We start from the raw sequence: 16,896 nt of genomic DNA, 5'->3' as shown, positions 1-16,896 counted from the left end.
TTGTTAAACATTTCATTCTGATGGTTTGGTTTGAGTAAGTGATTAAGTAACGAGGCGTGTGTAATATGATACAAGCATGGTGGATACGCCGCTGGTACTTCCTATATATAAGTGTTTGTATGGTATTAACATATCGTAGCGTTATTTGAATCATTTCAATTTGAGACATATGACATTTTATACAAATAACACACTTTTCACGAGACATTGCTTTACAAACGACTTATCTTATACAAATGCATTTTTCATGGTTATCCGTTTAACCATACAGTGTCTTCTTATTTATACATATCATTTGATCTTACCGTTTTTCAAATGATTTACAAGACAAAGCAAAATACGAGGTTCATGACTAAACATTTTCTCAAACATAAGTCATGAATTCCGTTTTCACAAAACCAATGTATCTCACAGGCATTTTTATGCTGACGTACCTATTTTCACATGTGTTTTCAGGAGATGATGCATAGGACTTATCAAGACATACTTAGGCGGACCTGTGCCTTAGTGACTTAAAACGAGACAAGAACTAGTTAATTTATGTTATGTACGCTTTGATTCTTGTTTAGACAATGTAAACTTTCATGTTTGATTTATAAAACGAAACTTCATTTGCCATGGATTTGAAACAATTGATTCTGTTACAACACTCCCCGACGTTTCCGCCACGTTTTGTATGTTCTACGTGGTCGGGGTGTGACAGAAAAGATGGTATCAGAGCCAATGGTTATAGGGAATTAGGTTATTAGTAATGCTTTGACCTAGTCTATAACCTTCCTAGGACCCTAACACGAGTTCACTTGCGTTTAGTCATAAAACAATACCGTCACCTATCCTTAGGCGACGACCACAACAAGAACATAAATTTCAAAACCGCCTTGAAAACTAATCATCTGTTCTAGGATGATTGTTTACTAGGTTTTGAACCCTCTATTGTAAGGTTTTGAACCCTTTGTTATAAGGTTTTGAACCCCTTTGAATTTTCAAAACTCTCGTCAAAGTTTTGGGTCCTAAATAGTGTGAACACGTGCGAACTGGAAGAGTGAATGCCTGTACCCTGGGTTTTCTGTCTAAGGTTAGAGTGTTCGTACAAATCCACACAATCGGACCAGTCACTCTTACCTGGGAACTCTTGGGGTGAGTGTCCACTTATAGGTGAGCATGTCTTCGCGATACACTATGAGGATCTATTTGCTTTGATTCAGCCTTGGTGTTGTTTGTTTGCTTCATGATTCAAACAAATGACCATCAACCATGATTATGGTCGGTGATTGTAAAATCCTATTCTTACCCAATACCATTTTATTTGTTTCCTTTCATGTTTTCCTCTTTTAGAATGCCTCCTCGACGCGAACACCAGATAGCAACTGCCGAGCTGGCAGAAATCATTGCGCAGCAGATGGCTACTCAATTCCCAAACCTCTTTGCTCAATGGAACCAAGCCAACAACAACAATGGTACATGCAATTTCAAGAACTTTAACTCGGTTAAACCACTCAAGTTTAGTGGTTCTGAGGGAGCAACTGGGCTTCTTCAATGGTTCGAGAGCATCGAGAATACCTTTCGCCACGTGCAGTGTCCGGAAAATCGCAAGGTCGAGTTTTCTTCGAGTGTGTTTCAGAAGAGGGCTCTTACATGGTGGAACGGGGTAATGAGAGACCGTGGTGCAGATGTTGCTCTAGCACAAACATGGGCTGAACTGAGAGCTCTTATGATGAGAGAGTTTTGTCCTCGTCATGAACAACGAGCGTTGGAGAAGGAGTTCGATGATTTGAAACAAGATAGTGGCGAACACAGGGCATATACTGATAGGTTTGAGGAGTTGAGTCTACTTTGCCCGACTATGGTCGCCCCACTCGACAAGGCTATCGAAAGGTACATCGACGGCCTGCCTGACTCGGTACAAGACATTGTCACTGGTAGCAACCCTACCACACCCCGTCAGGCCATTGAGCTATCTGCAACCTTGACTAAATCGCAGATCAGAAAGCATAAACTTTTTCGAAAGGGTGACAAGAAGCCAATCGAGGAATCAAAGACCATGGATGAACAGACTGAATCTCCTAAGAAGTCAAAGAAGCGAAAGGCTTCTCAGAACTTCGCCGTGGTCGCTCACAATGGTTAAGCCGTCCCCAACCAACCAGCTCAACCCCCTGCTAGAAAACCATACAATGGAACTGCACCCTTGTGCAACCAATGTAGCCTCCATCATCACACCAACGTACAGTGCCGCAAATGCCAAACTTGTGGGCTTATAGGCCACACAGCAAGAGTCTGCCCAGCTGCAGCTACGCCAAACCAAGCTGGCAACAATCCTGCTCAAGGTCGTTCTCTACCAGGCTCTTGTTTCAACTGTGGCGAGATGGGTCATTTCCAAAGAAATTGCCCAAAGCTTGCTAATGCAAATCCAGCACAGGGATAAGCGTCTGACTGACTAGAAGACAACATCGTTTAGAAATAATCACGTCTTATGTATTATTTTCTTTTGTTGTCAAGGTCCAAGAAACCGTTGTTATCGTTGTTTATAAATAAATCTTTTATTTGCATTGCAATGTATTTCTGTGGTTGCATGTATAAACGACATATCCCTTACAATACCGACAATCAAGGGACCGTATTCCTTAAAGAACAAACTACCCCCAAAATTCTCCCATTCTATAATCGCTTGCGTCTTCTACAAAATTCCTAAGTACCCGTTTATTCTAAGGAAACGAAGTACAAAGCGCAGGTTACAACACAAGACGAATACCCAAAGTACCACTATAAATCCTTAATAGGGTACCTAAGGACTTCCTGTAAGTCTTTAATTGTTGTATACCTTAATTCGAATGTGGTGATTCCTTGTAATCAAAAATCAAATTTTGGGAGATCTTTCTATCTTCTCAGATAGATCCCAGTGAACATTGAGACCCGTCGATTGGTTTCCATATCCGTATTCAATCAATAACAAGTTAATAACAAATTATAATCAAGTTAAACAATTATGTGACTTTGTGCTTATGTGTTCCCTTATGTGTTGTTGTGAGATCCAAATTATGTTATCCAAATCCTCGTAGAATCTTACATATCCTTGTACAAGAGATTCATAGTAGGATACCCAAAGGTATTACTTAAAATCCTCAATGGACTTCTATGTTATAGTTAAGTCCTTTGGATTATAAAGTACTACTTCATAATTAGACCCCTTGAGTGGTCTAGATAAACAGATTGATCCAAAAAAAAAAAATCTGGCTAGGGATATCATGTGATGATATAGCTGAAAGGACTCCTTGGTGGCCTAACTAAGAAGATCCCCTGTCGATCTAATTAAAAAGGAACCGATGGAAGTCTAGTCACCCTCATCACAAGTTTGATATCCTTCCCCGAAACATTACAAAACAAACTGTGCGGACTGTGCAAGGGATTACGTAATTATGGATGCATACATAATTATGGAATTTAGTGCACAGAAATCACAGCAAGTTCTGTCATGTGTCTAGAGTTAACCCTATTCATTTCCAATTCTGATGAAGCATCCGTTGAGGAAAAATGAACTAGCTATTCATTTTTCACTTCTGAAGAATATCCGTGGAGGAAATGAATATCCGTTTATCCTTCATTTCCAAATCTGAAGAATACCCGTCGAGGAAAATGACTCCATTTGTTCATTTTCGTTCTGAAGATTTATCCGTTGAGGAAATGAATATCCGTTTATCCTTCATTTCCAAATCTGAAGAATACCCGTTGAAGATGACCCCGTTTGCTCATTTTCGTTTCTGAAGATTTATCCGTTGAGGAAATGAATATCCGTTGTGTAATCCTTCATTTCCAACTCTTAGGAAGCAACCGTTGAAGATTACTCCGTTAGTTCATTTTCGTTTCTGAAGATTATCCGTTGAGGAAATGAATATCCGTTGTGTAATACTTCATTTCCAACTCTGAGGAAGCAACCGTTGAAGATGACCCCGTTTGTTCATTTTCGTTTCTGAAGATTATCCGTTGAGGAAATGAATATCCGTTGTGTAATCCTTCATTTCCAACTCTGAGGAAGCAACTGTTGAAGATGACTCCGTTAGTTCATTTTCGTTTCTGAAGATTATCCGTTGAGGAAATGAATATCCGTTGTGTAATACTTCATTTCCAACTCTGAGGAAGCAACCGTTGAAGATGACCCCGTTTGTTCATTTTCGTTTCTGAAGATTATCCGTTGAGGAAATAAATACCCGTTGTGTAATCCTTCATTTCCAATTCTGATGAAGCAACCATTGAAAATGACCCGTCTGTTCATTTTCGTTTCGGAAGAATGACCGTTAAGGAAATGACAAGATATTGCCTTACATATCATTGGTGGTTATTTGGCAAATTCACAAATAGACTCCTACGAATAAATTTCGGGACGAAATTTCCTAAAGTAGGGGAGACTGTGACACCTGTGTCACCGCGACCATCAAACAAATACCAAGCCGATGAAATATTGTATTTCATACTTGGGATCTTGTATAAATATGTGTATGTTTTGCACATATCAATTATTGTTCAATTTCAAACTCTACATTGCTTTCTAGAGCATTATACGCAAACTGGTGCGTAAACGTACTCAGTTTAATGCGACAAATACTCCGGAACATCAACATATACTCAACATACCTTAAAAAACCTTTGCATAACTTAGAAATAAGTTTTGAAGGCTTGGGTATAGCAAAAACAAGTTAATTCGCTTACAGGGACTAAACTTGACAAACTGCGAAAGTATGCCAATTTGAACTGTAACGACCATTTCCGGAACATGTTCATAAGTTAAACATACCCTAAATATCCTCTACATAGCTTAGAAATAGGCTTTGAGGTGTTTGGTATGCTAAAACAAACTTTTGGATCATTCAGGGACTAAAAGTGTCAAAAAGTGCACAAGTTTGCACTTTCGCGCATAACTTACGTTCTGAATACATCCGGACATCCAAAAATTTATGTAAGCATCCTTATATTATGCCTTAGTGTTGGGCATGAGAAAAATCCATTCGTCGCGTCATTTGGATCGTCTTTCGCGCTTATGCGCATTCCGTCGTAATTAAGCGAACATCGCAATCGTACGGCCAAACGAACCGACATCCGGAATATTTTTGAGCATATTTCATGTCCCCTACACTTTAACTTCATCTTAGAGCCTTGAAATGAGGTTAACGGGGCTTAAACGTGCCAAAAATGGGCCAAAATACGTGTTTCTGAAGTGCAGGGACCAAAATTGTAAATTCTGATCTGGGAACCTTAGGCGGGGCGCGTAAGGATTTACCAAATCCTTACGCGGGGCGCGTGAGACTGTCAGACAGATTCAATGTATCTATTTAATGCAGTTGGCCTTTCGTTCGATCAAGAGGCAATGCCCTTTCACCCAATCAAGAGCCAAGGGGCAATTTCTGACTTACCACAAGAATTTGACAAGTGTACGCTCGAGATCGCGGCACGATATTCGATAAACGATCCTAACGGTTCCACTTTTCCTATAAATACCCCCCCTTTGTTCCAAAAACCCACAAAATCTGATCTTAAGGCTCTAAGTTGGAACCATTGTTCCATACCTGAGCTATTTGATCTAGATTAGCACTCGGGGACCTTCCGTAAGTCTTCTTTCGCTCTTTTATCGCTTTTCGAGTCTGAAAGTCAACGTTTTGTTGACTTTCTGCATTGACCAGCTTATGGTCGATGCGAAGTTCATGGAACTTCATAACGTGAGCGTGATCACGATGGTTATAGTCCGTAGTGACTATACCTACTGATCACCACGTTAACTAGGCTCAATGACGGGTCGTAGTTTCGGCCAAAATGTGCATTCTTGCATATTTTGTAACCAAACTACTCGTGAGCATCAAAGCCGTTTGTTTTGATGTCAAACCTGTTTTCTAAACTTAGTTAAGCATGTTCTAACATGCTTAGCTCGTCACTTTTAGTTTAGTGCTTATATAGGGTCGTAAGGTAAGCGATCTAAACCATCGCTTATACTTTCGAACCCGACCCATTTGGTCGATCTTTAGGATCCGACCAAACACATTAGGTGACCATAGCTATAACCTTCCGAGGTTATACCTTGTGGTCACGATGTTAGGCGTTCCAAACGCGTTCTACGCGAACGACGCGTTAGGGTAGCATAAGCTACCTAAACGGGTCGTAATGGGTCGCAAGCACTTAGGTTAGGTTTCATTTTAGTATGTAGGCTTTGTTAAACCATATTACACGAGTCTCCATACTCGTTTGGTTTACGAACCCGCGTACTATCCGATCCTTCCGATTTGGTCCGGTATATTAACATAGCTACCTATTAGGTGCCGTTTGATATTCCGTGATCTAGCATTTGTTTGGTTATTATACAAGAACTCAAAGCAATCTCAGGTGAGTACATTGAACCCCTCTTTTACTGTTTTCCAAACTGTTTTGGGGTGAAACACATGTGCCTACTTGCTACTTTCATGCTTTCCGGTTTTCACATCATATACTGCTATGTTCGATAGTACATATATAGTACATGATTTCATTGTGTTTATGCTATGTATGCCCATTGTGTGCGTACTTAGTACATTGCTTTACATCACATTTATGCTATGTACGCCCATTGTGTGCATACGTAGTACATTGTTTCACATTGCATTTCTGTTGCATATGCTCATCCAGCATATGAACACAGTATACTACATTTTGAACCGTTGTACTCTACAATACATTTCATGCTACGTACGCCCATTGTGTGCATACGTAGTACATTGTTTCACATTGCATTTCTGATGCATATGCTCATCCAGCATATGAACACATTACCCTACATTTTGAACCGTTGTAACCATTTGACTATGTGAACCGTCTTACCCTTTTGATTTCATGAACCGTCTGTAACCATTGAACCGTGTAAACCAGTTGTATCCGTTGACATGAATTACATTTGACAATAGACATTTAACTATACATGAACATGTCTACCGTTGTTAAACATTTCATTCTGATGGTTTGGTTTGAGTAAGTGATTAAGTAACGAGGCGTGTGTAATATGATACAAGCATGGTGGATACGCCGCTGGTACTTCCTATATATAAGTGTTTGTATGGTATTAACATATCGTAGCGTTATTTGAATCATTTCAATTTGAGACATATGACATTTTATACAAATAACACACTTTTCACGAGACATTGCTTTACAAACGACTTATCTTATACAAATGCATTTTTCATGGTTATCCGTTTAACCATACAGTGTCTTCTTATTTATACATATCATTTGATCTTACCGTTTTTCAAATGATTTACAAGACAAAGCAAAATACGAGGTTCATGACTAAACATTTTCTCAAACATAAGTCATGAATTCCGTTTTCACAAAACCAATGTATCTCACAGGCATTTTTATGCTGACGTACCTATTTTCACATGTGTTTTCAGGAGATGATGCATAGGACTTATCAAGACATACTTAGGCGGACCTGTGCCTTAGTGACTTAAAACGAGACAAGAACTAGTTAATTTATGTTATGTACGCTTTGATTCTTGTTTAGACAATGTAAACTTTCATGTTTGATTTATAAAACGAAACTTCATTTGCCATGGATTTGAAACAATTGATTCTGTTACAACACTCCCCGACGTTTCCGCCACGTTTTGTATGTTCTACGTGGTCGGGGTGTGACACATAATTTGTTGTAACAAGTTATTAATGTATTTAACAGGTTGTTAATGTATTTAAGGTTTGTGCACATGTGTATAATGATGTATATGTGTGTATATTTTTATGTTGAACATAAATTGATGTTGATGCATATGCTCATTGTAGATATTAGATGGAGAATAAATAAAAAAAAAGTGACATTTGTCTTAAAGTCAAGGGAAGAAGGGTCAAGAAAAATGCCTAATGCAACAGATGATGAATTCACAAATGTTAAACAAAAAGGTTAGAATCTGTGATGAAGTATGAGTTTATGCATACGTGCATTTTCTAATTAATTTATTGTGATGTTTTTTTTGTTTTTTATTAATGTAAGCATACAAAGGTGCAAAAAGACGTACAAAATGATAAGAATTTACAAACTGATGATAACGTCAAAACAAGGTCGAGCAAACGGAAACACGAGGAAATAAATAGTAAGACAAACAAACGAAAACACAATGAAACAAAAACTAAAGGGGTTGATGGGAGTAAGAAGAATAAGAGATTGGTAAGATCGAAGATCACACCAGCGAAGAAGATCACACCAGAGAATGACGTTAAATGGGATAACAAAAATATTGATGGTATGTTTTATTTAAAATAATTTATCAAACTTTAGAATGCACATGTGCATTATTATTTGTAAATATTTGTTATCACATTGTTTTTATGTTTGCACATGTGCATCGTAGTGCGTTTATTGCGTTCAAAGAAATCAGAAGCGAAACCAGGAGCGAAATCAGAATCAGAAGCGAAATCAGAAGCAAATGAAGGTATTATATCCCCAGGAGTTAAGAAGCTGGCAACAAAGACCGTAAGAAAAAGAGTCATTAGAGCGGTTAACTGGCGATCTATATGGACACGTTTGTCACCCCATCAACTTTTGATGGGGTTAGACGCGTTGTCCGAAAATCAGAAGGTTATAGTAAAAGACGTGGGTTTTGGTAGTATTTTAAAGCTTAAAACGGACAACTTACCATCAAAATTGTCACATTTTGTGGTGGATAAGTTTAGCGAAAAAGAAATGGTGATTAAATTGAATAGTGGTAACAAAAAGGTGGACGAGGATGTGATTAGTGGGTTGTTAGGGTTAAGGAATAGTGGGGTTGTTTTGAATTGTCAGAGAAAAGAGAAAAAGAAGGACAAAAAAACGTATGACGGGAAGAAGGAAAAACAGAAGGAACAAAAGGGTGAAAAACAAGTTAATATTAGACAAAAGAAAGGGGAAAGAGGTGGAAATAAAGAGATAAAAGGTGAGGTGAACAAAGAAGAAGAAGAAGATGACGATGAAAAATGTGGGACATATGGTAAGTGGACAAAGTTGTATGAAGGGTGTGCAGTGACACCAAGTAGAATCGTCGAAAGAATAATAGATAACCAAGATGAAGTTGGAATAATCTTTAAATACGATTTGTTGGCGTTATTCATGAACACCATGGTGGAAATAAAAAAGGACGGGACATGCACAACCGAGTTTCCTGAGTCTTTGGGTGAAGATATTGTGGTGGAAGACGTGAATTGGTGCAAATACATTTGTGACACGATCAAGATAAGCAAAGATGGATGGCAACGGGATAGCATGTCAAAATATTTCAATGGGGCTCTTACAATTCTAGTGGTAAGTTAATTGTTAAGTTTGTAAATCGTATAAATTATTTGGTATATTGTATAACATATTAAATTTGTATAAATTTGTCATGTATGGTATTATTGCACTTGTTCAGATGATATATGTGGTGATATCAATTCGATTCGGACAAGTCCGTTATCATTCTGGACGAAAGACATGTTGAGCAGGAGGGAAAAGTATGAGATAAAAATGAAGGGTTTGGCAAAGGGGTGTTACGGGAAGGGTATGTTGAGGATCAAATTGTAAATAAGGTGGATGCAATGGTGACAGATGTCAGAGATAATGATGTGGGTGATATTGGCAGATATATTGGCGGGAAGGGAAATGGAAAGGTGACGGAAAATAAGGATACATCTAATAAGGATACATCTGGAGGCGAGTCGGTATCATTTGAGTTATGTATACTAATGTTAATTGTTTAGAAAATGCACATGTGCATAGTAGGTAACTAGTCGTTTACCCGCGCGATGCGGCGGGAAACATGTCACTTAGGTTGGTGAGTTTAGGGCTATGTACGGATCAGTTCGGTTTTGAGCCATAACCAAAAAAAATTGGAAAGGGTATTTAATTTTTAAGTGTTTGACCATAAAAATAGATCAGTATTAGTTAATAAGAGATACAAATAGATTAAAAAAAATTAGGAAAGGGTATTTGATTTCTTAAGTGTTTGATCATAAAAATAAATCATTATTAGTTAGAGATTAAAAAAATTAGGAAAGTGTATTTGATTTCTGAAGTGTTCGATCATAAAAATAATTCATTATTAGTTAGTAAATCTGAGAGTTCACTGAGCATGCTATTGATTCAATATCTTTAGCATTCATAATGGCCATATTTAATAATCAATCCCAGATTGCGAGTGCTCTAATTTTTTTATTCGATGATTTTGAAATATAAGTACAAATTGAAGTGCGTAATGTTAGATGTTATTTTACAACTACAGTTAGAAATTGAGATGGAATAAATATAATTAATATTAATAAATATATATATATACAAACTAAAACAGACATGAAAGCAAGCATGCAGAATGATTCAACTATCTTAGTTTAAAGCACAAATTGTCAGATTAAAACAGATATAAAAACATTAATTACAAGGAAAGTACAACATTGACACGAACATGGTTTATAAACCGACAATCCGATTAGTTTACGCCCTCTAAAAGGAATATGAACCTGGTCATTATCAGCTCCAACACATTCCTTTAAAGCAAGTAAACTTTTATTAATGACACCACGTTCCATCTTGCAATATTAACAATCAAGATTTATTATTTTATCAACAGACTTGTTTACAATATCATTCAGAGTTCAAGTCATTGCATAAAAGTCGTGTACCACGCGGCCGCCTCTTCTTCACAAAGTCCTCACAATCTTCTGGTCTGATATCACCACAACAGAGCGTGACAGCCTTCACCAGTGTACCGGGGTTGTTGCCTGCAGCTGAGTGGTCGAAACCAATGTTTTAAAAACTGGTTTTTATTCCATACTGGGCCGGGCAAAGAAACGGTTCAACCAGGTGTATCGGACGGTTCAACCGGGTGTACCGAACGGTTTAAACGGTTGTATAAACTTCCATCTTCTCCAAAGCCACTCCAACTAACCTGCAAGGATCAAGGTTCAGGCCGTTCTTTTCGATATTTTGGACTGGCTAACACTATTTATACCAGAATTTGCAAATTTTTGCCAAAATTACGCCTGGACTGCCATAACGCCCTTTTTCGTCGCTGAACGTCACCTGAGCACCTAGACAGGCGCCTAGTGCACCTTTGACAACACTATTTATACCAGAATTTGCAAATTTGCAAATTTTTGCCAAAATTGCCCCTGTAGGATCAATGGCCACCTAACTACCTATATATAAAGAATGGATCTATCCTACATATTTCACCATTGCAATAACTTATTATTTATTATATTAGTTAACTCTAAAAGAAAACATTCTGATGATACTTACGAATTCACCAACTGAGGATGGAATGCATCTAATGCAATTTCTCCTTGGAGCTGTCTTTTCCATCAAAGCCTCAAAGCCCTGAGGCATGTCGGTCTATGTTGTCAAAGACGCAAGGCGCAGGTGAGGCGCATCGGCCTCGCCCGGAGCCTAGGCGCAAGGCGCAAAAAAAGCTTGGGCTTTTTTAAGAAAAGTGCACATAGAGAAAAAAAATAAAAAATATGTTATGCTTTGAAAATAAATAACATTCCACATATAAAATTAAAAAACTATTATATATGCCAATTAAGATCATGGAGCTAATAGTTAGTAGCAAAAGTTTAGGACTTTGGTTGAACTCATGTGTGCCCGCACCTGCGGACACAAATGCAGCTCCGAAAAACCCGGGCCCGCGTGAGGCAGTTTCGTTTTTTCTCAGACCGTTGCCTAGGCTGCCGCCAGGCGCGCCGCTTTTGACAACATATATGTCGGTTAAAACCAAGATTTAGACAAATCACATCCTAAATTGACCCGTTCATAAGTAAATGGCTTAAAATTGCCACGTCGATTAGACATGAATGCATGCAAATTATATAGAATGAACCATTACAGTGTGCTCAAGGACCACAGATCCAACAACTTCTAGAATATAAAAAAACTAAACATCACAAGTCGTCCTAACTTGAATGATTGAAAAATAATAGTGAAACACACCGCGTGTACCTACACCCCTCAAACTAACCTTGGAAAATCATGGATCCGTTCTACAACAGAACATGCAGAAGCGAGCCTTGTAATTGCTGCTTCTCCGAAAAGAGCCTGGTCACCGGAAACAATGAGAATCCTTTCACTATATTTTTACCACCTTAGTCCATCCCATGTTGCCAAAAACTCATTTCTCATTCGTTTGGTAGTTTCTAGTTCAAATCCACCACCATGGTCGGTTGGTCACCAAGTAAGCTCTCAACCTGTTTAAACATTCAACATATAATTTTCTTAAAGCATATTCCAATATAAGTATACAACTTTATACTTTATACTATAACAAAAATTTTTACCCCGCGCTCCACAGCGGAGATTCGGGCACTAACCTGTTACAGCCGGACACCACCACAAACATGTCTATCACCACTGAACACCATCACAATTTCTTCGCCGCACAACGATTGAACCCTTCACTGCTGTCTCATTCTTGTGACCGGAAAAACGATGTTCGCTGGCGTACCCCACAACACCACTCAGCACATGAACATGGGGATACATAGTGATTCAAAAGATCCCAGTCTTTTGTTGGTTTTGAGGAAGAATGCACAGGCCTTCGATTACCTATGTATTTAAGGACGTATAATTTTAGAACATCAAATGCAACACTTTTCTTTTAACCCAATTTTGAAGGCGTTGGTTTTCAAAAATGTAATTTTCAAGAAGTAAATCAAATACAAAGAAAGTATCTTAACAATATGAAAATTCCCTACAAGTGTATTTAATCCATATAACCTCCTAAACAAGTTGATTCAAAAGATCGGATTATTATTTATAAACTATAAAGTATCTATATTTATAAAAAAATAGAAATATTAACATAAAAATGTAGGTATGTCAGCATAACCTGAACCGACGGTGCTGCTTCTCGCAACCAGAACGTTTTTGTTAAATTCAAGAAATGTCCAGTGGATTGGTTCAACTTTTGCAAGACGGATTTCTATCTTGGTTGAGAGAACAACATATTTGTGGTTTACAGGGACTACCTGTAAATCAGAAACTAATATGTTATTAATAGTAGCATTCTTTTATAATGAGACTGACATATAATCACATAATGAACACGTTCCTTTCCTTAATGAACAAACACGAACACATTAGATGGAGAGATTGACAGAAAAAACGACTACCAAATCTATTAGATTGAGAACGGAAATGACAGCAAAAACTTGGATCTGATTATGACGCAAACGGAAATGACAGCAAAAACGAAGATCTGTATAAAAAAATGTACAAAATACAAAATACCACTCATCAATCCATCAACCAAATCAACCCATTTTTGTTCCTACACTTCCATCTCTATACCTTGCAAATTACATTTACACCCCTGAAATTTCAACAATTTACAGTTTCTACATAACTTTAAAAGGATAACGACTTACCAGCCCAATGCTTCTTCTTTAGGAAGATTTCGATTATACAATTGAAGCTCAAATAGAAAGCAGCTTTGACCCAAGACGGCAAGCTTCCACTGAGGCAGTGGAATCCGAGGACTGAAAACACAAAAAATGCACCCGATTATGTCTCGTGCTTCAATATCGGGATCTGAGTCACTCGCATTGACAATTGTCACAGGTAGACTTACTGTCCAAAGTCCAAACCCTTATAGCCTGCCATAAAAACAATTTATTGTTAGTTAATTAATTACAATAATGGGAAACATAAACCAGTTTTGCAGGAAATTAAATTTATTATATAAACTCTATGAAGTTAATAATAATATAACCTGAAAAATCCAGAAAACAGCCAATTTGCCAAAATTACTACGCATTTCGTTGAAACGTCGATCTTCACCCCAATTCAAGATTCTGCAAGAAATGTAAAAGAATAAAACTATAAGGATGAAAGTTAAAGAGTAGTTATACGATGTTTAACTATATAACTGCATCCATAATGCATCAGTAGAAACAATCCAAGGCGAAGACCCCATACTACTACAAGGAAACTCAAAACCACCTGAAATGCACAATAATAATATGAATATACATAGGGTGAATAAGCATGTACCCATCTCCGCCTTGATAGCTTCCATACCCAACCTCTCGGTTCCCATGTCTGTCCCAAACACTACTTTTTCTTTAAGGGCATCAAATTGTTCCTTATAGCCTCTATTTCCTGTTGAATGGCAAAGAAATAAAACTCAATATTTTAGATTATATAATCCAAAATCTAAACTGTTTTGGTTGAATAAATCTTTGTGGAATGACTTATGAAAGATTTTGGACAATTAAACAAAAACAAACTATGACATTAATGAAGTGGATTTTCATTAGAAATTACGACTTTACTACAAATTAAAACCTCGTGCGAAAATGACGATACAGCTAGAATTATAGAAATTAGGGTTACACCACCAGCTTACCCGCTATAATAATCCCTTGGCAAGTAAATGTCCTTTAAAGGACCAAAGTGTCCAAATGGCCTCCGAAGATCCTCAGGCCTGCATTAAAAAGCACATCAGATGTCATTAACACTTGTAGCTACGCAAAGAAAAGCAAACCCAAATTCAATGTAAAAAAATTATTAACGTATCCATGAAGAGATCAGCACAGTACTAATATCCACATGTATAAAAAGACACCAAATAAAGTAAAAAAATAATAAAAAAAACTATTTAATACTTCCAAGTTGTTGGAAAATTAAAAAAAAAAAAATCTGAGAAATGAATCAAATTCAAAGCCTCACCCAATACCCATCAAGAGATATAATGTCAAAATTGTCACAATATATTATTAAATCAATACAATGCACAAAATGAACTAAGATTCCGAACCAAAAGACTTGTTGGGAGATCTCTTCCATGACTACCACCACCGTAGCATCATTCCTGGTCACTCCAAATAAGACTTTCCGCCTCTCACACCCCACAGCCCCAACAATCTCATGGAATCTACATACATTCCCTAAATTACGCACACGCAAAATCAATCAATCAAAAAAAAAAATAACAGAAAAGTTCGTACAATGTTCAAAAAACCAAAAATAAAAACCTCAAACAATATCAAAATCAATTTGTAAAACACAAAGTCCAGAACAAAAGCACTACCTTCTGGATATCTTCCGCCTGCAACCGCTCCGACCCGTAATCTATCGTACATCTCAATTAATTGGGTTTTCAACCTCCAATTTACAAGTATAAGAATGTTTGCTGGAACAAAAATAGAATGTTTGGTGGAACAAAAATAAGAAGTTATAGGATAAACTTGTTCTCACCTTGAAGAAAGATGGTTCAATAGCTGCCAATGGATCTAATTGTAAACAATAAACGGCATCCATGTTCCCAACAATGATAGTTTAGATGATGAAGATGATACCTGCACCGGTGGTTCAGCCTCCGATGGCTTTATCTTCGCCGAAACCCTAGTCTCCTCCACCAGAGCTCAGGTGTCGGAACCACTGCATTACAACCGGTAGTGGTCACAATGATTTACAGAAAATTGTAATAACGAAAGATTTTCAAGATTCCTAGAACAAAGGTTGCAGACCTTCAACGATCTTGTCATGAAACGGCATCTGATGAGAGATCTGGCATGATGTTCTTGAGTCGTAGAGCGAGAGAGATAGAGAGAGAGAGAGGATCTGGAGTTTTGTGAGACATCTGAGTTGTGAGAGAGAAGGAATGGGAAAGGTGGATCCGTGTGAACACAAAAACAGCCGTCAGATTATGATCCATGTGAAAAAGTGAAAGAAAATGGACGGCTCTTGATGGATCCGGGTAAAGGGTAAAAGTATTGTGTTTCTTTATGTCTTAAGACTTGTACATTGTGCATTGAGGGTGTTTTCAACACATTGCTGAATTACCATTCTGTCCTTCCTATATCCTTACTAAAGTAGTATAGATATAAGATAATATTCATGTTATTTATGAAAAAATGCAGATGTGTTTTATTAGTAATAATAATAATAATAATAATAATAATAATAATAATAATAATAAAAAGTAAAGTTGACACACACATTAATAAATATATATATATATATATATATATATATATATATGTTTGCACATGTGCATAATGAATATAAATAATACATAACATATGACGAATATAAAAAATGATATTTCAAATGTACATAAAAGTTTTATTATATTTATATTTGTTATTAATAATGTTTTCATAATCAGGAACATATGGTTTCAATCCAAAGATTAATGGATGATATATTGATGACAAAAGTAGTGTTGGTTAAAAAGTTAGATGAAGCTTGGTCAAAATACCCGAAAAATGAGAAGGTTGTAGAGCTTGTTAGGAATTTTGATAAATTATTTAAAAGAGACCACAAGATGGCAGAGCTTCTGGTTAGAGTGCATACTGTCGATGGTAAAGATAACGACATGGATGATAAGAGAGATACGATGGAAGATGTTGATGCGGCTAAAGGCGTCGTGAAAGGAAAATCATGTAAGAAAAAGTACGTTGATGACTCAATACCAAGCTTCATGTTGCTGTCACAAAGCTCAAAGAGTTCCTCAGATACATAAAGTTAAATTGAATCAAACGCGTATGAGAGTGTCGAAGGTAAAAAGGGGATTGAAACGAATGAACCAGTGAACAAAGAGATTGAAATAACCGAACCATTGAATGATGATGAAAAACTCATATGGCAGTATCTGTTGACGATTATGGATGATAAACGGGGGTAACTACGAATGTTACAATTTTATTATATGATTTGTATTGACATTATAACAAACTGAACTACAAACTGATGTTATATGGCGGAACGCAATAACAAGAATGATAACGAGGAGATAGACATCGAACATGAGATGAAGGAGATAAAGTTGACTTTCAAGTAAGTTTACATATGCATTATATTTACTATTAATAATACTATTATTATTGTTGTTATTATTATTACTATGATTTATATTATTATTTTTGTTTGATGCACATATG

General features: G+C 37.0%; 1 long non-coding RNA gene across 10 annotated transcripts; it reads right to left on the bottom strand.

Annotated features, from left to right (window-relative positions):
* Positions 1 to 10,307: 10,307 nt before the first annotated feature.
* LOC110929488 lies at positions 10,308 to 15,624 on the bottom strand. 10 transcript variants are annotated; one of them, XR_004889200.1, is made up of 12 exons: positions 15,481 to 15,624; positions 15,042 to 15,391; positions 14,769 to 14,898; positions 14,358 to 14,435; positions 14,003 to 14,110; positions 13,722 to 13,803; positions 13,581 to 13,605; positions 13,378 to 13,488; positions 12,840 to 12,992; positions 12,322 to 12,556; positions 11,973 to 12,198; positions 10,308 to 10,901 (listed from the first exon to the last, which is right to left on the bottom strand). It is a non-coding gene; the product is annotated as an uncharacterized LOC110929488 (long non-coding RNA). The 10 variants fall into 10 exon arrangements; XR_004889197.1 differs by having other exon boundaries at positions 12,840 to 12,978; positions 15,481 to 15,623; XR_004889194.1 differs by having other exon boundaries at positions 12,840 to 12,978; positions 13,378 to 13,605; positions 15,042 to 15,143; positions 15,209 to 15,391; positions 15,481 to 15,623.
* Between the last annotated feature and the right edge of the window lie 1,272 nt (positions 15,625 to 16,896).

This window comes from Helianthus annuus, chromosome 3, assembly GCF_002127325.2.
Source record: "Helianthus annuus cultivar XRQ/B chromosome 3, HanXRQr2.0-SUNRISE, whole genome shotgun sequence".
NCBI classification, from domain to species: Eukaryota; Viridiplantae; Streptophyta; class Magnoliopsida; order Asterales; family Asteraceae; genus Helianthus; species Helianthus annuus.
Note: the sequence above shows the minus strand (reverse complement) of the source record. Positions and strands in the feature narration are given on the sequence as shown.